Consider the following 25,487-nt stretch of genomic DNA (forward strand, 5'->3'; position numbering starts at 1 on the left):
AGTACTGTATTAAATAATGCAGCGTAATGAGTACAGTATTTGCTGTATGCAGCGTAATGAGACGCCTTAGTAAAGTAGTCCTTATTATGTATGTCAGTATTGTATTTTACGGGAGACCACACGCATGCGCAGTGGTGATTGTAAAAAGCGACATCTGGTGGCTGATCGCAGGTATTACACGTAAAGGTAACGCCAAACGTCAAATGTCTGTCTCCGTGCGATTAGATAGCCTCTCTGTGGCTAGGCGCGCCTCGCTACGCCACAGTACGCTGCGTATGGTCGAACGGGCCAACCGCCGCGGCCACTCAAGATAAAGGTGGCTACATCTGTACCTCTTCAATTGAGCCCACACTAATTCGATTGGGTTCATGTCTGGTGATCTAATTAAAAAAAAAAAAAAGCGTATAGAAAAAATTAATTACATTACAGTAAATAGAGAAAATTAAACATACAATATTGTACTGTTTATTAAACAAAAAATTTTTTTACAGTACTAGAGTGCTATCCAAAATTTTACTTGTACACTGTTGAAAGAATACTCACTCTGGTGGTGTGCGTTCCCAATTCATACCTTTCTCTTCCATAAATTTGGCTGAGGCGGAGTGTTTAGGATCATTGTCTTGGAATATCCTATGGTGAGTTGGGTAATATTTATTCACAAATGGCACCATACATTTCTCTACTATTGTTTCTTGGAAATATTTCTTATCCATGATTCCTACAGAAATCAAAAAATGTTGTTCATTAATAAGCAACTCCTTTTATTGTGCAGTTACACGTACTCTACAGTACAACATGTATTTTTACAGAACACAGGCACAGAATAAAGTATAGTACTGTACTGTACCTTCGAAAAATAATAGGGGACCAGCTCCTAATCGTGATATGCCTCCCCATACATGGATTTTCAATGGATGCTTTGGGCGTGGTTTTAAAGAGATATGGTTACGTTTCCTGAATGACATTCTGGAGAACCGCTCAAGGGCAACAGACGATTCATCTGTGAAAATGACATCATCAAATGTTTCACCACTCTCAATCCATCGCCGTGCCTGTTCCACTCTCTTTTCTTTATTCACATCTCTTATCATTGGAGATATCCTGTGAAGAGCCAAAAATAATGAAATCAGATACAGTTATGAAATTACAGATTTACAGATTACTGTATATACAGTAGACTGTATGTGCAGTATACTGTATTATATACCTACTGTATACATTAAACTGTACATACAGTACATTAAGTTACATACAGAGTAATATATATATATACATACTGTGTGGTTCCACAAAAGGCATGCGGTACAAAGTGAAATAGTGGTGTCAGTGGTCAGCACTTTGACACGCTAACAATTGTGGAACCACACAGCAATGGCTGACACACATAAAATGGCTGACACACACAAAATGCCTGACACACACAAAATGCCTGACACACACAAAATGCCTGACACACACATGCTGGAGTGAAAACACATGTTTGCCAAACAGTCGACAGCACATGTCGGCAAGATGGCCGACCAAACTTGCTCCAAATCACCCCAAACTGGCCAGAAAGCACCCCAGCACACTCAGGAGGTACTGTACACCACAGCTAAATTACGAGAGAATTTCATTACAAACAGCCAGATCTTGCAGATTATCTGCCAGATAATTGTATGGTGTACAGTATGCCTATCTTATACAGTAGAAAAAGATACTATACAATGGAGTACAAGAACAAAAATTTTTATTAAATAAAATTAAATAAAACTTAATAAAATATTAAAATAGTGGTCCACTAGGAGGTGGACCACCACCCGCTGGAGCTGGATGGCACGCTGCAACTGTTCTGTGGGAAAAAAAGGACAGTATTACAAAACAAATACTGAATACTTTACAGTGTAGTAATGGCAATACAGTACTGTACTTTACTCTATATTAGACAATATTGTTATTTACAATGTACAGTACTGTATTGTCAGTACAGTAAATCAAACACTACTGTATGCTGTCGAGGTAATTTAAACATTGCTTTAGTTTACCTCTTGTATAAGTGGGCTGCTGCCTGCCCGCTTCTGGGCCAGCCCACCTATCTTGCCCCTGTCTGGGGCCCCCATAAATAATTGGCACTATATTGGAGAAAAAAAAACATTTAGTCACATTCAAATAGTAAACAATTATTACTGTATACTGTAGGTACAGTATTATACTGTATTGCTGGTATTCAAAATATAAAGTACTGTACAAGAGTTTAGCTTCAATAGGTCATAAACAAATTGTCAAAGGAATTAAACACCACAGTACAAATACTGTAGACATTTACTGTATGTATTAGCAGTCATGACATTTCATGACCGCTTCAGAAAAAAGAGGGTTACAGTACTGTAGGTGGTGTTGTAGGGAGTACTATCCATAATAGTGGACTGTACTCAGAGCCAGCCATAAATAATATGATTCCCTAGTCAAGTTTTTGGATGCTGCCCCCTTGCACAGATGCTATTTCCGCCTCTGAGCCTGTACCCCTTTCCCAGCACCATCACCCCTCAACCATAGCAGTCGTCATTTTGGTGCTCCTCCAACTTACTGTACTGTATGTTTAAAATAGCAACAGTGTGCACATTCGGTGTGCATCCCAAAACGGTGCATGTTCTTGCTGGGAAGGGGCAAGGCCACACAGTAATTCCCCAATCTGAAATGACGCCACACAGTACTGCAACTTTATTCACAACATATCATGCAATAGTGTCTCTTTTTCTCGTTACATCATATGATAGTACCACATTACTCCTCAAAGTATTCCCACTTATTCACATTGCATCACATCATATTGCTCTTTGTTCACATTAGACCACACAGTAGTGCCCTTGCTACAGTATATGTTACACAACAAAGTACTGTATACACATAATGCTGCACATTAGTAATGCATTTTGTATGCACAGAATATACTGTAGGCATGCTGCATATCATATTAATCAGCAGAAGCTGCTTGTGCCCCTGGGCATTTGGCAAGTATGCCTATGCCTAGGGCAGGCTCAGACTGGAGATCAGTACGTAATCCCGCTGGACGGGATCCCGGCAGTCAAAATACAGACGCCGGAATCCCGACCACACAATCCCGACAGGGGCGGCGAGCGGAAAGCAGCCCCTTGCATGCTTGCTTCGCTCGCCACGCGGTGGGCACGGTGCCTCGCTACGCTCTACACACTATTATATCAGTAGTCAGGAAACGCAGCATGCATTTGTGGAGTGAAGAGGGTGAAAAAGGAGAGAAAGTACAGTTTGTACTGTAAGGTTATGTCAGAGGGTGTGAAGATGATCAGCTCAGTGTTATACATGTTACAGTAAGTTAGAATACAGTACAGTGCATTATGTATTTCTATTTTATTACCAGGTGTCTCCTCCACTGGTTGGCGACGGACTGTAAAAAGATAATACAGTACAGTTAGTCATATCAGTTTGACTTAAAATAATGTTGGAGAAAAAAAAATACTGTAATTACAGTACCAACTATTGCTACTGTACAGTATATTTACCAAAAATGTATTCTGGCTCGTCGTCTGTGGGTAAAAGAGAAGAATATTATAAGATACAGTATACAGTAAAAAGTATAGTAATAGTACACTAGTTTCCAGGCCCAGTGTCAGGTGGGTAAAAAAAGGTATGCTTGTGACAGGCATGGTGATTCCAAGGGACCCCACCGAGACCATCAGAAAATTTGTGAGTGACCCGTATGCCGGTGATTATGACTAGAATAAGGTACAGTAGCAACTCTTTTTTCTTTTGAATTATGTATACTGTACAGTACTGTATGTGCATATTGTACAGTACACTTAAAATATTTAGCAGTTACTGTAGTGGTAATTTTTGGGATGACAGTATTAGCATACTGTAAGCATCCAACTGAGGCCCCCAAACAGATGCCGCCACTAGGTACAGTACGTGCCTCTCGTGCCTAATGGGAAATTCATCACTGACAGTATCTAGAGAGATGAATGGAGAGACAGTGACAAGGGGTGAGAGAGAGAGAGAGAGAGAAATTGAGTAAGATGGGTGTTTTTTTTAGAACAGGATGTTGTCCATACAGTAGCAACCAATCAAATATTACCTACTGTACTGTATTATCGTCTGTAAGTGTAACTAGATACTGTAAATGTTAATGTGGGATGTGATCGGTTGCTACTGTATGGGCAATATCACCAGTTCAAACAAAAACAATTTTCATCCGATTTCTACGCATTTGCCAGAAAAATCTGATGAAAAGTGCTACTCTGATGGCATCAGATCAATGTCAGTAATAATTCTTACCACTAAATGCAGCAGCATCATCATCATCCTCCTCCTCCTCCGTGGCCTGTTCCAGTGTAGGGCCTGTGAAAAAAAACATTAATGTGAAAAAAAAAAAAAGGTTAATTCCAGGAAATACACATACCCTCCAACATGGTACAAAATGCTCTGGTTCTGGACTTCCCTCTTAATTTATTATTGCCATCACCTGTGAAGAAACAGCTTTCTTATCATATAACTAGTTCAACACAGGTGATGGAAATCATAAATTAAGAGGGAAGTCTAGAAACAGAGCAGTGCGGCGGGTCATGTTGGAGGGTCTGCATACAGAAACATAGAATTTGATGACAAATACTGTAAGAACCACTTTGCCCATCTAATCTGCCTCTTTTTTTTAACCTTTTTTTTACATCAAACCTTATAACAATTTTCCCCAAACATCACATGATGCAAAGATAAATAAATAAAAAAATAAATAAAAAAAGAGGTGCAAGATGGAATTGTGATTGGGCCCTCCCAACCACCCTTATGTTATATAAACAGGGTCTGCCACACGACTGTGGCTGAAATGACTGGTTGGTTTGGGCCCCCACCAAAAAAAGAAGCAATCAATCTCTCCTTGCTCAAACTGGCTCTACAGAGGCACGATGTACCGGACTGGACTTACTTAATGGGTGCAGTGTGGTGAGGGACAGAGAGTCCTGGTCCTCCTCCTCCTCCTCCGCCACCGCCTGTGACAGTGTAGGGCCTGTGAAAGCAAAAAATCCATGAAATATACTTTTGTATTCTGTGTTGAATACAGTAAAGCAAAAATTCAGTCAGGAATTGGAGGAGGAGAGTAAATTTCGCACACAGAGACGAGAATGTCGAGGCCAGAATCAGGGGGTAGTGGAGGAGGGTTAGGATACCGTACCTCACCCTGTTGGGATTGCTGCAATCAGGATGCCACTGTCGGTCACCTGACCGCTAGAATCCTGACTGCTGGTCACGCAAACCCAACCCATTGGTTTAACACAATGTACAGTACAGTACAATACTGCAGTTTACTTACCAAGTTGGGGAGAGGGTTTTTCATCCTCACTGTCAATAATTACTGAGTTGAAAATAAAAAAATATTATAAACAAAATACAGTAGAGTACAGTTACTACAAAATTGCACAGTAGTACAGTGCTACAGGAGGCAGAGATATATTCATAATACAGTAGGAGCAGAATGACTGTCCAGCGGTAGGGGACATACAGTACTGTATTTAAAAGACCTGCTGTCTGGATCCCGACATTCAGAATGCAGAGTGTGGATTCAGAGTATGATTGGAGGGTTAGGCTAGTGGAGGGTGGGTCGGATGCACAATTTTGGGCACCATAATACAAAATGGATATCGTGGAACTACAAAAGGTTTAGAGGCGGGCGACCAAAGTGATGAAGTGGATTGAGAAGATGGAATACAAGGAAAGGCAGGCTAGGCATGTTTACATTGGAAAAGAGGAGATTAAGAGGGGACATGATTAACCTTTACAAATATACTGTATACAGTACAGTAAGGGGACAATACACAGGAACGGTTTTTGATAAGATGGACACAGAGGACACGTGCACAGTAACTCTTGTTGAAGTAGAGGCGATTTCGCACAGAGGCGAAAAGGGGTCTTCACAGTGAGGGAAATACTGTACAGTGCATGTTTGGAATTCCCTGCCTGAAAAGTAATAAAAGTGGACTTGGTCAATACTTTTAAGAATGGGCTTGAGAAAATCCTACTGTACTTACTATAATCTGGCTCCTCTTCCCCCGAATCAATGGGAATGAGCTCCTCCTCTGTATCAATTACGAGGCGGTCTGTGTGTAAAAGATGACAAGTATTGTAAAATACAAAAATTACAGTAATACTGTAGGAAACTAGTGTGACTGTAACAAAAAGTAATTATTACCACTTCCGGAGCTCTCGGATGCAGCAGCAGGTGGTGGTGGTGGTGGTGGTGTTGGTACTGTGGGAAAAAAAATAACAGTACTGTAAGTGAAGCTGTCAATTGGAAACATGTACTGTACAGTATCCAGGACACATGTACAGTAGTGTAACAACGATGACAGTAGCACCAGAATTCTCGTTACACAATACCTGGCAGCGCAGCAGGTGGTGGTGGTGGTGGTACTGTGGGAAAAAAAATAACAGTACTGTAAGTGAAGCTGTCAATTGGAAACATGTACTGTACAGTATCCAGGACACATGTACAGTAGTGTAACAACGATGACAGTAGCACCAGAATTCTCGTTACACAATACCTGGCAGCGCAGCAGGTGGTGGTGGTGGTGGTACTGTGGGAAAAAAAATAACAGTACTGTAAGTGAAGCTGTCAATTGGAAACATGTACTGTACAGTATCCAGGACACATGTACAGTAGTGTAACAACGATGACAGTAGCACCAGAATTCTCGTTACACAATACCTGGCAGCGCAGCAGGTGGTGGTGGTGGTGGTACTGTGGGAAAAAAAATAACAGTACTGTAAGTGAAGCTGTCAATTGGAAACATGTACTGTACAGTATCCAGGACACATGTACAGTAGTGTAACAACGATGACAGTAGCACCAGAATTCTCGTTACACAATACCTGGCAGCGCAGCAGCAGGTGGTGGTGGTGGTGGTGGTGGTGGTGGTACTGTGGGAAAAAAAATAACAGTACTGTAAGTGAAGCTGTCAATTGGAAACATGTACTGCACAGTATCCAGGACACATGTACAGTAGTGTAACAACGATGACAGTAGCACCAGAATTCTCGTTACACAATACCTGGCAGCGCAGCAGGTGGTGGTGGTGGTGGTACTGTGGGAAAAAAAATAACAGTACTGTAAGTGAAGCTGTCAATTGGAAACATGTACTGTACAGTATCCAGGACACATGTACAGTAGTGTAACAACGATGACAGTAGCACCAGAATTCTCGTTACACAATACCTGGCAGCGCAGCAGCAGGTGGTGGTGGTGGTGGTGGTGGTGGTGGTACTGTGGGAAAAAAAATAACAGTACTGTAAGTGAAGCTGTCAATTGGAAACATGTACTGTACAGTATCCAGGACACATGTACAGTAGTGTAACAACGATGACAGTAGCACCAGAATTCTCGTTACACAATACCTGGCAGCGCAGCAGGTGGTGGTGGTGGTGGCACTGTGGGAAAAAAATTAACAGTACTGTAAGTGAAGCTGTCAATTGGAAACATGTACTGTACAGTATCCAGGACACATGTACAGTAGTGTAACAACGATGACAGTAGCACCAGAATTCTCGTTACACAATACCTGGCAGCGCAGCAGGTGGTGGTGGTGGTGGTGGTGGTGGTGGTACTGTGGGAAAAAAAATAACAGTACTGTAAGTGAAGCTGTCAATTGGAAACATGTACTGCACAGTATCCAGGACACATGTACAGTAGTGTAACAACGATGACAGTAGCACCAGAATTCTCGTTACACAATACCTGGCAGCGCAGCAGGTGGTGGTGGTGGTACTGTGGGAAAAAAAATAACAGTACTGTAAGTGAAGCTGTCAATTTGAAACATGTACTGCACAGTATCCAGGACCAAAAAGGGGTCCGGCCAATAAACAATCTGCATCAGAGAAGCAAGATACAGTATGCTTAAAGTATACAGTACTATATACTACAGTAGATCGCCAACAAACGTAAATTAACAAACAACTATCACTGGAATTTACCATCCTCATCCCGTAGCGAAGCACGGGTATTCAGCTATCTACAATGTTATTTATACTTTGTGTTTAATATTTACATTTAGTTTTGTAAACAGACATTCTTAACATTAACGGATTGCAGCGAGTTATCTGTGATGGTCAGGACAGGGGGTTGGGACTATAGAAATCACTATGTACTGTACACTACTGTATTTGACAATACTTACCAGCTTGGCGGCGCCTGTCCCGCCTCCTGTGACGTCGTGCTACCAGCCCTGTAAAAATATATATACAGTATAATGGCAGCATACTGTACAGCCAATGAAATTCAACATTGACAGCATCTTTATGACATCACAATAAATGGAATTGTTCATTCTAGTACCCTGCACCTAATCACTCAGGAGGGCATAGTGTACTGTACTGTCTTCAAAACTTAAGGGGCACATTTCTAAATGTGACATACAGTACACTTACAGTATCGCTACAGTACAGTAGGTCCAGGGTATTAGACAGAACACTACCTTTATAGACATTGTAACACACATAAGCATTGCCCTTATAAACATTATGACACACATCAGCATGCAGCCCTCCCACCCTTAACCATCTCAGTACTGTTCATTACATTACAAATTGATTTCATGACAGATGATGCAGTACTCACCTGAATTCATCTTATTCACGTCATGTCACAGTAGTGCAGTTTATTCACGTCACAGTACTGTCCTTGATTCACGTTGTGTCACACAGTAGAGCACCGTATTCACGTCACAGTACTGTCCTTGATTCACGTTGTGTCACACAGTAGAGCACCGTATTCACGTCACAGTACTGTCCTTGATTCACGTTGTGTCACACAGTAGAGCACCTTATTCACGTCACAGTACTGTCCTTGATTCACGTTGTGTCACACAGTAGAGCACCGTATTCACGTCACAGTACTGTCCTTGATTCACGTTGTGTCACACAGTAGAGCACCTTATTCACGTTACTGTACGTCACAGTAGTGCAGTAGTATATCCACATTACGTCACAAAGTAGAGATCTGCCAGTCATGAACCTTATGCAAGAGTAATGCACGTCAGAACACATTAGGCCACTGTAACATCCCTTAGAATAATTTCTGCCAAAGTAACATCCCTTAGAACACTGTACTATCTGAAACACAAATTTCGGCACACTGCAATTAAACCACACAATGCACTGCACGACTGCGTGATATGACAAACTGCACATTTCCCTGCAAAATATGATACAATGTACACTACACAAAAAACTGCAATTACCACATGTGTATACAGTACACTGCACGACAGTGCTGGCCCTAGCCAGGTACAGATACAGCCGCAGTCACGCAAAATATAGGCATGCCGCATATCATTTTAATCAGCAGAAGCTGCTGGTGCCCCTAAGCATAGCAAATGCCCTAGGCATTTGCCTACTGTAGTTTGCCTATGCCTAAGGCCGGCTCTGCTGCACGATGTGATTCACTATGTATTACACTCACTGCACAATACCATATTCTGAATGTACACTGCATGACACGCTGCAATTACGCAGCACGATACACTGTGATACATTGCATATACTGTACACTGCATGATACTGTACACTGCACAATCGTAGACCACCTGGATTGTAAAGAACTACTGTACTGTATATACACAAGTTTAAAAAAATAACAATTGTTTTTGTAAAACGCATGTCGATCTTTTTCCATGTCAACTTAACGACCATGTCAACCTACAGTAACTGGTGTCAACCAATTTCAAAAGCCGCACCATCTAGGTCGACGCAAAAAAACAAATTGACCTTTTGACCGGGTTAACGTTTGGTCCTTGTTTAACCATTTGTTTACCACAAATACTGTACAGTGCTGTATAGACCGGATACCTGCTGCTACAGCAGCCCCTGCTATAATGTACTGTACCTGTAACTACAGTAACTTAAAGTACAGTAATCTACAGTAATGTACTGTACTTACAATCCCTTATGGCCTGCAGGCGTCGTGGGGTCCGCCTCACGAGGTCACTCCACCTCCTCTGGAGAGACCTCACCGTTCTCCTCCTGTTATACTTCCGGAGGATGTCCCTGCTGGCCCTCCGGTATGCCCTCACTTTCTCCTCGTTGCTGGCGAGAGTTCTGTCCCGCCAGCGAACGAGGAGACGCAGCTCACCAAGAGCATAGGGACGGTCCCGTGCAGCAGCCATAACCGTCCTTATGCTCAATGAGCGTCTCAGACGTCGTGCGCCTCAGACGTCGTGCGTCTCAGACGTCGTGCGGTCCAGGCATTCAACGTACAGTACTGTAGTTACTGTACTTTGTGACAGTTTCCCTTAGTTTTAAATATGCCCTTTCTTTGACCACAGTATTTTCCACTGTCTTGCCCTACGCCCTTCCCTCCTGGGAGCCTTCACAGGTCTTATGCAATACACAAATACCGAAGATGCACAGTCCGTCAGAATACACTCATTTCATTCCCGCTGTTTAGGTGCATTTAGCGTAAAGAATCGCTCCTGCAGATGTACTTTGATTTATGTGAAACCTGTGTGCATCCTTCCATTGACTGTCTTACAATGTAAATAAAATAATACAGTGCATTATTACAGAAAAAAAAAAAAAAAAGAAAGAAAGCACATCAGGTCTCGAACCCTGGACTCCCAGCGAGGGAGGTGGGAGCCTTCACCCCTAGCCCACGACGCCTCATGAGAGATTTCCAATTTCATGTGTGAAAGTACTGCAAACAGCGCCCGGCCCCCGCCCCATTGCTGTTGGTTTATGCCTTAGAGGACTCGGACGCTCGCATTTGTAAAGCACGGTGTTTTCCTCCGCCTCCTGCTAGCCTGTTGCCCTTCCCCCATGGGAGCCTGCACAGATCATGCAGTAGACAGGGAGGGAATGCAGGTCATGTGCAATACACAAACGCCCACTGTAGTACTATTTTGCTCACTTACAGTACCGTACTGTAGGTTGCATTTAGCGTAAAGAATCGCTCCTGCAGATGTACTTTGATTTATGTGAAACCTGTGTGCATCCTTCCATTGGATGTACTGTATTGGAGAGAATTTTTTTTTTTTTAAAGTGAATGTCACGGGAACACATTAAAAATAAGGTTGGCACTTCCTTCCCATTGGTGTTGGTTTACAGTATGCCGTAGTGTACTCGGACGCTCATGTAATTGCATTTCAAAGGCACAGTATTTTCCATCGTCTCCCCCCTACCCCCATCGCCCTTCCCCCCTGGGGGCCTGCACAGGGAGGAAATTCAGGTCCTGTGCAATACACAAACGCTGAAGATCTACTGTACAGTACTGTTTTGCTCAGTTGGTAGCGTCAGAATACACTCATTTCATCCCGCTGTTTAGGTGCATTTAGCGTAAAGAATCGCTCCTGCAGATGTACTTTGATTTATGTGAAACCTGTGTGCATCCTTCCATTGACTGTCTTACAATGTAAATAAAATAATACAGTGCATTATTACAGAAAAAAAAAAAAAAAAGAAAGAAAGCACATCAGGTCTCGAACCCTGGACTCCCAGCGAGGGAGGTGGGAGCCTTCACCCCTAGCCCACGACGCCTCATGAGAGATTTCCAATTTCATGTGTGAAAGTACTGCAAACAGCGCCCGGCCCCCGCCCCATTGCTGTTGGTTTATGCCTTAGAGGACTCGGACGCTCGCATTTGTAAAGCACGGTGTTTTCCTCCGCCTCCTGCTAGCCTGTTGCCCTTCCCCCATGGGAGCCTGCACAGATCATGCAGTAGACAGGGAGGGAATGCAGGTCATGTGCAATACACAAACGCCCACTGTAGTACTATTTTGCTCACTTACAGTACCGTACTGTAGGTTGCATTTAGCGTAAAGAATCGCTCCTGCAGATGTACTTTGATTTATGTGAAACCTGTGTGCATCCTTCCATTGGATGTACTGTATTGGAGAGAATTTTTTTTTTTTTAAAGTGAATGTCACGGGAACACATTAAAAATAAGGTTGGCACTTCCTTCCCATTGGTGTTGGTTTACAGTATGCCGTAGTGTACTCGGACGCTCATGTAATTGCATTTCAAAGGCACAGTATTTTCCATCGTCTCCCCCCTACCCCCATCGCCCTTCCCCCCTGGGGGCCTGCACAGGGAGGAAATTCAGGTCCTGTGCAATACACAAACGCTGAAGATCTACTGTACAGTACTGTTTTGCTCAGTTGGTAGCGTCAGAATACACTCATTTCATCCCGCTGTTTAGGTGCATTTAGCGTAAAGAATCGCTCCTGCAGATGTACTTTGATTTATGTGAAACCTGTGTGCATCCTTCCATTGACTGTCTTACAATGTAAATAAAATAATACAGTGCATTATTACAGAAAAAAAAAAAAAAAAGAAAGAAAGCACATCAGGTCTCGAACCCTGGACTCCCAGCGAGGGAGGTGGGAGCCTTCACCCCTAGCCCACGACGCCTCATGAGAGATTTCCAATTTCATGTGTGAAAGTACTGCAAACAGCGCCCGGCCCCCGCCCCATTGCTGTTGGTTTATGCCTTAGAGGACTCGGACGCTCGCATTTGTAAAGCACGGTGTTTTCCTCCGCCTCCTGCTAGCCTGTTGCCCTTCCCCCATGGGAGCCTGCACAGATCATGCAGTAGACAGGGAGGGAATGCAGGTCATGTGCAATACACAAACGCCCACTGTAGTACTATTTTGCTCACTTACAGTACCGTACTGTAGGTTGCATTTAGCGTAAAGAATCGCTCCTGCAGATGTACTTTGATTTATGTGAAACCTGTGTGCATCCTTCCATTGGATGTACTGTATTGGAGAGAATTTTTTTTTTTTTAAAGTGAATGTCACGGGAACACATTAAAAATAAGGTTGGCACTTCCTTCCCATTGGTGTTGGTTTACAGTATGCCGTAGTGTACTCGGACGCTCATGTAATTGCATTTCAAAGGCACAGTATTTTCCATCGTCTCCCCCCTACCCCCATCGCCCTTCCCCCCTGGGGGCCTGCACAGGGAGGAAATTCAGGTCCTGTGCAATACACAAACGCTGAAGATCTACTGTACAGTACTGTTTTGCTCAGTTGGTAGCGTCAGAATACACTCATTTCATCCCGCTGTTTAGGTGCATTTAGCGTAAAGAATCGCTCCTGCAGATGTACTTTGATTTATGTGAAACCTGTGTGCATCCTTCCATTGACTGTCTTACAATGTAAATAAAATAATACAGTGCATTATTACAGAAAAAAAAAAAAAAAAGAAAGAAAGCACATCAGGTCTCGAACCCTGGACTCCCAGCGAGGGAGGTGGGAGCCTTCACCCCTAGCCCACGACGCCTCATGAGAGATTTCCAATTTCATGTGTGAAAGTACTGCAAACAGCGCCCGGCCCCCGCCCCATTGCTGTTGGTTTATGCCTTAGAGGACTCGGACGCTCGCATTTGTAAAGCACGGTGTTTTCCTCCGCCTCCTGCTAGCCTGTTGCCCTTCCCCCATGGGAGCCTGCACAGATCATGCAGTAGACAGGGAGGGAATGCAGGTCATGTGCAATACACAAACGCCCACTGTAGTACTATTTTGCTCACTTACAGTACCGTACTGTAGGTTGCATTTAGCGTAAAGAATCGCTCCTGCAGATGTACTTTGATTTATGTGAAACCTGTGTGCATCCTTCCATTGGATGTACTGTATTGGAGAGAATTTTTTTTTTTTTAAAGTGAATGTCACGGGAACACATTAAAAATAAGGTTGGCACTTCCTTCCCATTGGTGTTGGTTTACAGTATGCCGTAGTGTACTCGGACGCTCATGTAATTGCATTTCAAAGGCACAGTATTTTCCATCGTCTCCCCCCTACCCCCATCGCCCTTCCCCCCTGGGGGCCTGCACAGGGAGGAAATTCAGGTCCTGTGCAATACACAAACGCTGAAGATCTACTGTACAGTACTGTTTTGCTCAGTTGGTAGCGTCAGAATACACTCATTTCATCCCGCTGTTTAGGTGCATTTAGCGTAAAGAATTGCTCCTGCAGATGTACTTTGATTTATGTGAAACCTGTGTGCATCCTTCCATTGACTGTCTTACAATGTAAATAAAATAATACAGTGCATTATTACAGAAAAAAAAAAAAAAAAGAAAGAAAGCACATCAGGTCTCGAACCCTGGACTCCCAGCGAGGGAGGTGGGAGCCTTCACCCCTAGCCCACGACGCCTCATGAGAGATTTCCAATTTCATGTGTGAAAGTACTGCAAACAGCGCCCGGCCCCCGCCCCATTGCTGTTGGTTTATGCCTTAGAGGACTCGGACGCTCGCATTTGTAAAGCACGGTGTTTTCCTCCGCCTCCTGCTAGTCCTCCATTCCCATTATGCATTAGCGAACTCAGACGCTCATATATTTTAAAAGCACGGTGTTTATGCATTGTACTGTACATTCTTCCTTTTACACAATTACTGTAGTTGCGTCTCCATACACATACTGTACTGTACAATACTCCATACTTTTTCCACCGCCTCCCGTTACGCCTACAGTATTGCCAGAGCTGTAGATCAATCCGCCGCTATACTGTACGATCGAAAGTACTGGATTAGTGGAGCATTAGCGACACAGTGGTGGAGATGTGTAATGCATGATGAGTATCTAGATCGTCTCAACGCGCCTGCCTGTGATGAAACTCAGCTATCGCATTAGCGTGGCTAGACGCCCGTCTCGGCGGAGAAACAGTCAAGATAAAGGTGGCTACATCTGTATAACATGTGCAGAGAGAGTTAGATTTGGGTTGGGTTTGTTCAAACTGAAATCTAAATTGCAGTGTAAAAATAAAGCAGCCAGTATTTACCCTGCACAGAAACAAATTAACCCACCCAAATGTAACTCTCTCTGTACATGTTATATCTGCCCCCCCTGCAGTGCACATGGTTTTGCCCAACTGCTAACAAATTTGATGTTGTATTCAACTCTGAATTACCCCCTATATACAGTAAATGGTCTGCAATATGTGAACAACTGGAACATAAGTGTCTGACGTCTGCCAGGCCAAACCAGACGTTACTGTTACTAACCGCAACGTACCTCTCTCTGTGCAAATGGGCTCAAAATATAATTTTTTCAATTGCAAATTATGCTCATTTTGTAGCCAAAACTTTGTCACTGCTGATATATTTCTAAATACTTTCAATTTTTCATAAGAGCCCTTTCTTACTAAAGTATCATTATATGGAAGTTCAATGGATTTTTCTCATGTTTTTTTCATTAATAATATATAACATGGGAACTAAATTTTGAATTATCAAAGGGCTGTGGACGATATATTCCTATTCAGGTGTGGTAATGAGTTTGATCTGTTCTGCATGATTTCCAAATTAAACGCTGCACATGATTCCTTTAAGTTCTTAACTGAACACAATGCAGATGGTTCCCATTTTCTTAATCTGAAAATGATGTTAGAAGAAGGTAAACGTATAACAGACCTACATAGCAATCCCACAGGTTCCAAATGCTTAAGGTGTGTACAAACGGTGAGATTTCGACTATGCCCGATTCTCACTATGCGATAGGGACTGTGGTCGGTATCGCAAGCATAGATGACTGTGCTTGGGTTACTGGCTATGTGCGATTTTGGCTAAGTGGCAATTTTGACTATACTTTATACTAGATAGTCAAAATTGACTTGCCTGCACAGTCTATCTAGGCTTACGATACCGACCTCGTGGGACCGCGCATCAGTATCGCATTGGGATCGCAAGGTGACTTTCACCTTGCGATTTTGACTATATTGTCAAAATCGCAAGCAAAAATCTCACCGTGTGTACACACCTTTATTCAACACGGACACTTGTCATCCCAATAGGTTCATAGGAAGTCCTAAAAGACAATTTGTGAGAGATAGGGACGCTGCTTCAATTGACATCTTTACACAATACAAAGTATGGCTGATGGATAAACTAGACTCTAGAATCTATGGGGTCTGTGGGGGTCATTCCGAGTTGTTCGCTCGGTAAAAATCTTCGCATCGCAGCGATTTTCTGCTTAATGCGCATGCGCAATGTCCGCACTGCGACTGCGCCAAGTAAATTTGCTATGCAGTTAGGATTTTTACTCACGGCTTTTTCATCGTTCTGGCGATCGTAATGTGATTGACAGGAAATGGGTGTTACTGGGCGGAAACAGGCCGTTTTATGGGCGTGTGGGAAAAAACGCTACCGTTTCCGGAAAACACGCAGGAGTGGCCGGAGAAACGGGGGAGTGTCTGGGCGAACGCTGGGTGTGTTTGTGACGTCAAACCAGGAAGGACAAGCACTGAACTGATCGCAGATGCCGAGTAAGTCTGAAGCTACTCAGAAACTGCTACGAGGTGTGTAATCGCAATATTGCGAATACATCGTTCGCAATTTTAAGATGCTAAGATTCACTCCCAGTAGGCGGCGGCTTAGCATGAGTAAATCTGCTAAAATCCGCTTGCGAGCGAACAACTCGGAATGACCCCCTATGTACAAAGCCTAGGAGAGAGATACAGTGGATGGAGATAAAGTACCAGTCATCCAGCTCCTAACTGTAAGGTTTCATACACAGCCTGTAACATGACAGGAGCTGATTGGCTGATACTTTATCTCTCTACAAGGCTTAATACCCCTATAGGCCTTATTCAGAGAAGGACGCAAACATAATCACAAAATGCTTAAAAAGTAAAATTTTTGCAACCTATTCTTACATACACTCATCAGGAACTCCAGTTCCCATTGGCGTCTCTATAATGGGTGCAGTCCGCACACACTGCACCCATTTCTCCTATACTTACCTTTCCGGAGTCCATTGCTGACCGTGTGTGGGCTCCCTCCTCTCCTGTAGCCATTGCGCCGCTGCTAGCGCACTGACCACTAGAGACTCTGGCACAGTGCCAGAGTCTACAGCGCATGCGTAGGACTCCGAAAAAATGGGGAGGCAGCCATTTTTCGGAGTCCTGCGCATGCGCTGTAGGACTCTGGCACTGTGACAGAGTCTACAGCACTCAGAAAGCTAGCAGCGGCGTGACGGCTACGGGAGAGGAGGGGGCCCACACAAGGAGTCTGCACACGGGTCCCCTCCTCCCTAGAGATGCCCCTACCAGTTCCCCTTTACAAACTAGTGTCAGATGCACTGAGAACATGACAGTCAGCGTGGTTTCACTGAAGACGTAGCATTGGATAACCAGGGTGAACATCATCTTTTTAGTAACCCTCAGGATAACTGGGAAATTCATGCTGCTGGAGCCAGGGAACCTTCATCCAAGGATGCAGCCACTGGCGTCTGCACTCCCAGAGAATGGGCACTGCTTTCTTCAGCACTGACGGTCGCCACACTGTTTCCACCCAAAAATGCCAGCCGCATGTCAATCCAGTGAGCAACATTGCAGCCCTGGACCCACACATGTGCAATGCGGCTTGTCCGCATGAGCAGATCCAAAAATATCGGTGTTGCATTGGGTCTACGTACATCTCTGACATTAGGCCCACAGTTGCAGCAGTTTCACTATATTTGTAGTATTGGGTGTGTTTTAGCCAATTCACCCACACCATGCCTTTATTGTACTTTGGCCGCATCTACACGCCCTTTCAAACCCTTCAACCCCCATCCCACCCACCCTTTCAGAGAGAATTGTAAGTCCAACTTTTTGCAGTTGTCACTGAAAAAAAGTGTCAATAATTCCAAACTTACTGAGAAAAAAAAGGCAGAAGCTAATCCGTAAATGAATAATACTGACCTGTAACTACGAGACAAAGGGTGGGTACCAGTGGCTCCAGAAGGTGGGGCTGCAGAGCAGTCCAAAGTTCAAATAGGGGAGCCAGACCAACTGCCAGTGAGTTAGTTTACGATGACAGTTGGTGGCAGTTGCTGTGGATGCCCTATTTGAAATTTGGACTGCGCACCACTGAAGCCGCCACTGATGGGTACACACCTGACCGATATTGGCACGATATGTTGTTTCCAGATGAATTGGAACGTCATATTATGCAGTGTCTATGCACGATTGCACGATCCCGCGGCTCACATGCAATATCGTCTAGTTGGCCATGCTACATGGAAGAAATTGCATGCGACCCGGTGCAGTGTAAATAAAGGACGGAACGAGGGATCATTCTGGTGTGTACCACCGATACGATATGTTGGCCTGTCACCTGGCATATTGACTGGGTACACATCGTTTGATTGGGTGGTCTTCAGTATGCCGGCGATCGGGCTCCCGGCGACCAGCATACCGGCGCTGGGAGCCCGACAGCAGGCATACCGACACTTATTCTCCCTCGTGGTGGTCCACGACCCCCCTGGAGGGAGAATAAAATAGTGCCCGTAGCGTGGCGAGCGCAGCGAGCCCGCAAGGGGCTCATTTGCGCTCGCCACACTGTCGGTAAGCCGGCGATCGGGCTCCCGGCACCAGTATGCTGGTCGCTGGGGGCCCGACCGCCGGCATATCGTAGTGAACCCCGTTTGATTGTGTACCCAGCCTAAGGGCCTAATGGCACAGCAGATCTGCTAGTGATGAAAGCCATTATCAGGTTTTGACTTACTTCCGTTAGTACGAGACGCTATGTGGGATATCCAGTCACATATTGCATTACCATCTTGCCACTATTTAGTGAATTGTATTCATTTTGTGTGTTATCGTCCTTGTAATTAGCAAACTGGGTCTATTTTTACATTACAACATAATTATATGTTAAACTCATTATATTCATTGTTTCTGGTATTACAGCAAGTCATAATTACTGTATAAAGCGCTATTAGATGTGGTCTAGTAAATGACATGAAAGCTAATCCTGCCAGGCTGCACAGGCCACAGTATAACAGCTATCAATTCACAGAGCAGGAATCCCCAGAATTAGACCCAGCCTGCAAACACCCAGGGAAACCTCTATAATTCCATATACATGCACCGTGGTAAGAAGATTACACCAGAGACTTGGCTCCAATCTCTGTCTGCTCAGCTCCGGCAGATGTATCACTTACACATCCATGTTACAACTGTGGGTTGTGTTTGCAGAATTTATATGTCACTCGATGGCTGCAGGTAAGGAGGTACAGCACACAGAGGCAGAACTCTGGGAGGCAAAGGAGTCAGCTGCCACCGGGCTCCTGCTTTGATGGGGGGCACCTCATCTCCTGTTCCATGTGTTCAGCTACATTAAACAATTAAGTTAATTGACAGCAGCCGGTACCTCTTCCGTAGCTGACTTCCCCACTAGTCACTACACCTTACAAATCACACCCTCTTTATTTTAGAGACACACTGCAGCAGGCCCCTTACTGATGAAGCTATTTGCTCCTATAAAGGAAGCATGAGAACTCTAACTATATGAAATTATTTCTCTGACAATTACAAGAAACTTCATGTACTGTAGTTAGAATTCTCATACTTCCTATGCAATAGCAGATATCTCCATCAGTAAGGTGCATGCTTCCAGTGTAATAGGTTGTGGGTTCTAATCCTGGATATTACACTTGCAAATTAATGGTCAGAGAAACATACCTCCCAACTTTGCCCGCCTAGCTCCCGAAAAAGGGGCATGGCCTATGAAAAGGGGGCATGGCTTCGCGGGAAGACCCGCAATCGCGAGCCACGCCCCCGATTTCGTCACTGAGGGGGCATGCCCAGCGCTCCGTGATCCGCTGGCATGCCCCCTCTCCCTCTGTCTGCACTGAATAGACGCTGTGCGCATGCTAAGCAGGGCAGCGAGAGACTGAGCCTCCCAACTGCCCCCCTCCCACCTCGGGACACTACGGCCCACGGGTGGGACAGCGGGACAGTCCCCAAAAAACGGGACTGTCCCGCGAAAATCGGGACAGTTGGGAGGTATGGAGAAATGATCAGCATTGTGAGTGACTGAGCAGATCTATGTAGTGTGTGGCTGTACCCCTACATAAATCTGCCTAGCTGCAATGGTTTTGTAGTAGCTTCATGTAGTTAGAATCTGCAGGCTTGCTATGTAGGAGCAAATAAATATTTGTATATATATATTTATAGGGGGGCACCAATATTTTTCTTGCCTCCAAGCAACTGGGACAAACTTACGCCACTGACAGCACACATATGCCGCAGCACTTTACAGAGAATATTTGGCCATATATTCACATCAGTCCCTGCCCCAGTGGAGCTTACACTCTATATTCCCTACCATATTGTACACGCACACACATTCACACTAGGGTTCATTTTGTTAGGATCCAAATAACCCAATATTTTTGGATTGTGGGAGGAAACTGTAGTACTCAGAGGAAACCTATGCAAGTTCGGGGAGAATATACAAACTCCACACAGAGCCATGGTGGGAATCGAACCCATGACCTCAGTGCTGTGAGGCAGTGATGCTAAGCATTACACCATCCGTACTGCCTGAAAAGTACATTTAGAAAAGTAAGGAACGGAACAGCACATACAGTATGGCCGCCAGCCTCAAAAACAGAGTACCCTGGCCAGAAACCTAGGTCAAGATAGAGTCACACAAGTTAATAAGCTGTTACACAATCAGTACTTTTCCCTCATCTGGACTGACTGCTTTGAAACTGATGTGTCTTCTTTGAACTAATGCGGCTTTGTTGAAGTTGTATCCCTAGCTTGAGACATCTGTACTGCTGCGGAGTTCTTAGCAGGGTCTGGGACTCTAGGTCGACACACCTCAGGTCGATGCCAATTGGTCGACACACCTTAGGTCAACATGGACAAAAGGTCGACATGGACAAAAGGTCAACAGGAACAAGGTCGACATGGAAAAAGGTCGACATGAGTTTGTAATGTTTTTTTGGTGTCGTTTTCTTCGTAGAGTGACCGGGAACCCCAATTAGTGCACTATCTCCACCTCTCAATGTCGGTGGAACATGTTCTATGCCAAAGTATTTTAAAGAATTGATGGTATGCTGAACTGATAAAAAATGTCGGGCCACCGGCTGATCTACCGGTTTGCCCTCCAATATCAATTTGATGGCCGAACGATGAGCCGCCATGCGCTCACTGAATTTTCGTATAGTCTGCCCTATGTAGAACAAGTCACATGGGCAGGCTATGGCATAGACAACATACGATGTGCTACATGTAATCACCTGTCTGATGTTGAATGTTACGTTACGTATTGGATGTTTAAATTCTTTACAAGCAATCATATGTTTACACATAGCACATTTAGGACACCGGTAGCAGCGGTAGGAGATAGGGCCAAGATCCTGTTGGAGAAAGAGACCCGGTGGATCATGAGGTTGGATACCTTTTGGCCACGGGGTCTCAATGAAAAAGTTAATTGGAATGTGTTTTTTTAGAAACCCGTGATTTCGGTATTTAGTTTTACCATTATCCTTTCCGATTAATTAACTTTCCTGTGACCCGGTGGTGTCCCTGGATCATCGAACCACTCCACAACACTACCCAGAGATTTCTCTGGGTGAAGGTTTTGGTAGTTTTACTGTTACCTACAGTTAGTTGGTGTTCAGATAGGGGGAGTGATCTTTTGTGTAATGTAGATATGTATCAGCTTGGACCAGTGTGTTTTCTTTTATAAATTGGATTTGTATATCTTAGAAAGTGCCACGTATAGAATGTATGTTCTAATGCATCATCAATGCATTTTTATTATGCACCATGGTTTATTGTATGTGTATATACTTTTCCATTATAGGGAGCACCCTTGGAGTCCGTACCCATCCAGCGCCTGATCATGGGGAGAGCGGCCTGTGGTTCTCCGAGACAGAGCGGCTGCGCCTGGTTGACTAGCAAGCACTGGGTTGCTATGGCGACAAGCTACGTACTGGGCGGAAGTGACCTGGCGGCTCTGTACCCGGAAGCAGGACGGCGTGGAGGAGACATGGCGGCGAGTGTGCTTCGGGGGTATTTAGCTGGGTAAGTGTTCTATGTTTGTTTGTCGCTATATGTATTTGGCCTGAGGAAAGGGCAGAAGCCCTGAAACAGCTGTAGCCTGTTCAATACATTTTTCACTGCATTTGCCTGTCTCCAGTGCCGTTCTTTTCCTGGATTTACATGATGAATTTCTGAACTGGCACGGAGCAAGTTGTTTCAAGAGCCTGGGAGTGCCGACTGCCTTGCAAGTATATATATATATAAGTTATAAAAAATAGGAGTATAGCGCCACGTGTGAGGGAAAAAACACCTAAAAATACAAAATATATATTTATATGTAAAAAACACTCCCTTAAAAATAATAGGGTGTCAGCCGTCCCCTGAAAATTTCAGCATTGGTAAGATGCTGTATAGGATTAAGGTGAATATGGGTAGGTAGGGGCTCTGGCGACCAGCTGGTGTTTATATATAAAAAATATTTAGCGGACTAAAGTAACGTATATAATGGACAGGATAAAAAACTTTTTTTGTAAAAGAATAATAACAATTTATTTTGCCAACAGTAAAAAACACGGGCCCTCATTCCGAGTTGATCGGTCGCAAGGCGATTTTAGCAGAGTTACACATGCTAAGCCGCCGCCTACTGGGAGTGAATCTTAGCTTCTTAAAATTGCGACCGATGTATTCGCAATATTGCGATTACTAACTACTTAGCAGTTTCAGAGTAGCTCCAGACTTACTCTGCCTGTGCGATCATTTCAGTGCTTGTCGTTCCTGGTTGACGTCACAAACACACCCAGCGTTCGCCCAGGCACTCCCACCGTTTCCCCGGCCACTCCTGCGTTTTTTCCGGAAACGGTAGCGTTTTCAGCCACACGCCCCTGAAACGCCGTGTTTCCGCCCAGTAACACCCATTTCCTGTCAATCACATTACGATCGCCGGAGCGAAGAAAAAGCCGTGAGTAAAAATAATTTCATCATAGTAAAGTTACTTGGCGCAGTCGCAGTGCGAACATTGCGCATGCGTACTAAGCGGATTTTCACTGCGATGCGATGAAAAATACCGAGCGAACAACTCGGAATGAGGGCCACTAGCTTTTAGAAAAACTGTTTTTTCACAAAACTACATATATGATAAAAATGTAGTAAAACAGAATATATACTAAAAAGCGGATATATAAAAATCTTAAGACATAAATAGAATAAAAGAATTTGTAATTATTAAAAAACAGCTCAACTTAAGATGGAGGGTCATACAGGCAATTCCTGTATGACCCTCCATCTTAAGTTAATAATTACAAATTCTTTTATTCTATTTATGTCTTAAGATTTTTATATATCCGCTTTTTAGTATATATTCTGTTTTACTACATTTTTATCATATATGTAGTTTTGTGAAAAAACAGTTTTTCTAAAAGCTAGTGTTTTTTACTGTTGGCAAAATAAATTGTTATTATTCTTTTACAAAAAAAGTTTTTTATCCTGTCCATTATATACGTTACTTTAGTCCGCTAAATATTTTTTATATATAAACACCAGCTGGTCGCCAGAGCCCCTACCTACCCATATTCATATATATATATATATAAGTATATATATATTTATATATATATACACAGCGCCTTGATAAAGTGTTCACCCCCCTTTGCATTTTTCATGTTTTGTTGCCTCACAACCCTAAAGTCAGTACTTTGTAGAGCCTTTTGCGGCAATTACAGCTGCAAGTCGCTTTGGATAAGTCTCTATGAGCTTGCCACATCTTGCCACTGGGATTTTTGCCTATTCCTCAAGGCAAAACTGCTCCAGTTCCTTCTTGTTGGATGGTTTTCGCTTGTGAACAGCAATCATCAACTCTGACTAGGATTGGATTGCGATCTGGGCTTTGACTAGGCCATTCCAGCACATTTAAATGTTTCCCCTTAAACCACTCGAGTGTTGCTTTAACAGTATGGTTCGGGTCATTGTCCTGCTGGAAGGTGAACCTCCGTCCCAGTCTCAAATCACAGGCAGACTGAAACAGGTCTGCTCAAGAATATCCCTGTATTTAGCACCATCCATCTTTCCCCTCGACTCGAAACAGTTTACCAGTGCGTACTGCTGAGAAACATCCTCCCCACAGCATGATGCTGCCACCACCATGTTTCACTGTGGGGATGGTGTTCTTGGGGTGATGGGATGTGTTGGGTTTGCGCCAGACATAGCATTTTCCTTGGTGGCCTAAAAGTTAAATTTTAGTCTATTCTGAGCAGAGAACCTTCCTCCATACTTTTGGGGAGTCGTCCACGTGCCTTTTGGCAAACTCAAAACATGCCTTCCTATTTTTAACGCTAAGTAATGGTTTTTCTGCTGCGGGGTACACTGGGCTCCACAAGGAATGGACAATAGGGTGTAGAGTAGGATCTTGATCCGAGGCACCAATAGGCTCAAAGCTTTGACTGTTCCCAGAATGCATAGCGCCGCCTCCTATATCACCCCACCTCCTTGCACAGGAGCTCAGTTTTGTAGTTGGTGCTGCAGTAGCAGGCACTTAACAGAGGGGCTGCTCCAGGCAGCCCTAAGAAGAGCTTTTTTTCTGAGGAAAAAAGTGAAGACTTCAAGGGCAGCAGCAGTATTACATGTCAGTGGACATTCATGGCTGCAGCTCCGGCTCTCCCCAGCGGCGCTGTACACTCCCGAGCCCTGGTTGCCGTGTAACTAAAGCAGGAGGCTCTGGTTTTCTTCTTGTCAGGCACACACGACGGGGGCTCTCCGGGATCGCGTGGCCGCGCTTCGGGAGGTGGTAAATGGGTCCCGCTAGCGGGACCCGGTCTTTATCGCGATCCGGCGCGGTCAGTGGGAGGCGGGCCGCGCGCGATGGCGGTGGACACTATGGCAGTACAGGCGATCCCACTAGATCACCAGGGCATGGGACAGGTCAGGTTTTCTCTAGAAACCGTTTTATTAGAGCCCGCAGTACCCGGTGGCTTTGCCAGCAGGGGGATAAGGCTTAGACCTGGAGCCCCTCCCCCAGCCCCAGGGCGCAATTTTCTGCAAATGTTCCCGCCCTGGAGCTGCATATCTGTCTCTCCCTCACTCCCTGTCAGTGTCTGCGGCGCCATTATCCCTCAGCTCACTGTTCCTGGGAATGCTTGGGCAAATCCTCCTATGTAAAGCCGCCACTTAAGTATTCTACCTGCCTTTTTTAGTCAGTGTTAGTTAAGAAAGAGTGCATTTAGTCAGGGTTTCCTAGTACAATTACCCTGTGATATACATCCAGTTCTTATTGTGTACTGTTAATTATATCTATTTTTATACAGCTGTGTAAGCTAGTCCAGTGCAGTATTATTGTTAGTAATAACCTCTGCATTGTACAGACTGTGACTATTTGTGTGTGCATTTGATAGTTGAGTGGTGTCCATTTCGTGTCTTTCACTCAACCTGCTATCCCTATATTCTTTAACATGAGGGGTCTTGGTGCGTCAGGTTTTATCTAATATAGGATTTTCACAAAGATATACTGTATTACGTATTTTTCTCTGTGATTTAGTCACCATATCTCTCCTTTATCTCTGTTGGTGCTGACTACACTGCGCAGGGGTTTGGGTTTAGAGATATTGTGCTGCTGACAAATTGTACTGTGTTACCTGATACTGCAAGTTGTATCATGTCTGCTTCTGAGGGTAAAGGTTCTGTGGCTGAACACACTTCCGGTGTTGCTGAAGCCGCAGATACCTATGAGGAGATTATATCAGCT

General features: G+C 44.2%; 1 long non-coding RNA gene across 1 annotated transcript; it reads right to left on the reverse strand.

Annotated features, from left to right (window-relative positions):
• Window positions 1-3,373: 3,373 nt before the first annotated feature.
• LOC135010987 (uncharacterized) lies at window positions 3,374-6,099 on the reverse strand. Its single transcript, XR_010210246.1, has 6 exons — window positions 6,036-6,099; window positions 5,321-5,362; window positions 4,937-5,017; window positions 4,291-4,353; window positions 3,519-3,542; window positions 3,374-3,403 (listed from the first exon to the last, which is right to left on the reverse strand). It is a non-coding gene; the product is annotated as an uncharacterized LOC135010987 (long non-coding RNA).
• Window positions 6,100-25,487: the final 19,388 nt, after the last annotated feature.

This window comes from Pseudophryne corroboree, chromosome 1 (genome assembly GCF_028390025.1).
Source record: "Pseudophryne corroboree isolate aPseCor3 chromosome 1, aPseCor3.hap2, whole genome shotgun sequence".
Taxonomy (NCBI): domain Eukaryota; kingdom Metazoa; phylum Chordata; class Amphibia; order Anura; family Myobatrachidae; genus Pseudophryne; species Pseudophryne corroboree.